At 51.7% G+C, this 2131-nt stretch overlaps 1 non-coding gene across 1 annotated transcript; it reads left to right on the forward strand.

Annotated features, from left to right (window-relative positions):
• The first annotated feature begins 2036 nt into the window (after positions 1-2036).
• Trnaa-agc (transfer RNA alanine (anticodon AGC)) lies at positions 2037-2109 on the forward strand. Its single transcript has one exon. It is a non-coding gene; the product is annotated as a tRNA-Ala (tRNA).
• Positions 2110-2131: the final 22 nt, after the last annotated feature.

Here is a 2131-nt window from a genome sequence, read left to right on the forward strand (position 1 = left end):
AAAAGGCAAAAAACATTCTCTTTCTGGCAAATTTCTACCCTAGTAGCGCCAATGCGCTTAAATACAAATTAAATGCTCCAATGCGCATTAAAATGCACAAAAAAGGTTACATATTCCTGGCGCATTTAATGCGCATTAGTGCATTGAATGCACATTTAGTGCGCATTACGCGCATTAAATGCGCATGGAATGCGTAACCTTTTTTGCGCATTTTAATGCGCATTGGAAAAGCGGCGCTTACCGCATTGCCGCATTGAATGCGCTTTACCGCATTAAATGCGCATTAATGCGCATTTGCGCTTCTGGGTAGGGGCATCACGGAGCTCCAGAATTGCTATTCGGCGCGCCTTCGTGATGAGCTTACCGCGTTCGCTCACACCGGAGCTGTTGTGCGCTGGCGGCTCCCCGTCCCCACCGGGGCTCGACGACGGGCCCCCGTATGATATGCAAGCCCGCTGCCCTCCGCTGCCGTGGGTGACCTATGGTGCAGCCACAGCCACACTGTAAAAAATCAGGAGTAATTTTGTCTCAAAATGGGAGAGTAATTTTTGTCTCCCACTCGGTAATCCCAATTTACCCTAATAATGGGTTGGTAAAAAGTAATTTATCTCCCACACAACTACATTTATCTAAGAATGGTGAGACAAAATCAGCATTTGGGCAGGTAATTACGTGTTACACCCCCAAATAGTAAATTTCGCCTAATGTTTGTTGGTAAAATTACCCCTCCTGGATGAAAAAAATGTTTTTCACACCCGCGAGGGTAAAATTACGCCTAGAAGTCACGGAGCACTCCGGAGGAAAGACACTAAGAGCCAGCGTGTCTCTAGCCGGGTAGGCGCGGTAGCGGCGTGGTTAAAGGCGCGGATTCGTAATCGGAATGTCCGAGGTTCAACTCTCAGTAGGGTGCCACTCTTTTTTCATACAGTTCAGCTTCATTCCCAAGTTGGAGATCATTCTGTTTTAACCTCGTGGGTAAGTAAATACACTCTACCATGAGATCAAAAATTTCACCCCGTGGGTTGAGAATTTTACCCACCCATGTATGTAGTAAAATTACTCTTCCAAGGGTCGATAAAATCAATCACCCGATTTTCTTGAGTGAGCGTTATGTCACCCAAAAGGGTAAAATTACTCCCAAAAATTTTTACAGTGGCAGCAGGCGCTTCGCTTCGCTTGCACACAAATTCGACCCGATGCGGGTTCGCGTGTTGGCCTATCGTCTCCGACCGTAACGATATTCAGGAGTTAAAGCGGCCGCCCCGCACCACATTGTCACCAGCACCTGTCTTCATGGCAGATGAGCGGACTAGTGAGCCGCCGTCTCAGGCCGAGTCGTGATGTCGCCCCCCTCGTCGGCCCCTGACAGCGCGACCGGACTCAGGTAAAGAAGGCTCAGTGGTGGTAGGCCGGCACACAGCTCACCGCGTTGTTGTGCGGTTTTGCGTGTTCCATACTGTTACAAAACATTCGTCGCCCTGTCGCCTAGGAACTCAGTTATGAACGTAGTGCAAAGCCCCCCCCCCCTCCGCTCACCTTCCCTCACCGCCACCCCAAGTTATGCGTTAGCTCAATGAATCAGAGGGCCCCCCTCCCCGCCCCGTCAGAACGTCATGTCCCACAGTGTGCCCCCTGCCAATCCCTTCGCTTCTCCTCTGCTAATACTGCGATGCTGTCGCCGTCACATCGGAAATGGCCATTAGGTCGCCGCGAGCAGCAGGAGGGGGGGGGGGGGCTTGTTTTAAACACCGACCCGGCACGCAAGCGAACTGGATCATTCTCCATTAATCGCGGTATTAACGCGAAGGAGAATGATGATGGTTATAGAATGTAGGTACGGCAACTTCTGTTTTGAGTCCTCCAGTGCGACCGGGCTCTTTTGATGTATGTTCGGCACTGCGCCGGCCCCGCCCAGCCTTGGGCCCCAACGCAACGTCGGGTCGGGTCCTGAAATGAGCTGGTTGGGAGAGCAGGAGACCGCTGCTCCAGTTTCGGCGGCCGGATGACTTTCGAGTACGTTTCGGAGGAAGTATCCTGGGGGCGTAGCTCAGATGGTAGAGCGCTCGCTTAGCATGCGAGAAGTACGGGGATCGATACCCCGCGCCTCCATGACACCTTTTTTGTCGTTTTC

This window comes from Frankliniella occidentalis, unplaced genomic scaffold (genome assembly GCF_000697945.3).
Source record: "Frankliniella occidentalis isolate FOCC.00 unplaced genomic scaffold, Focc_3.1 Scaffold769, whole genome shotgun sequence".
NCBI classification, from domain to species: domain Eukaryota; kingdom Metazoa; phylum Arthropoda; class Insecta; order Thysanoptera; family Thripidae; genus Frankliniella; species Frankliniella occidentalis.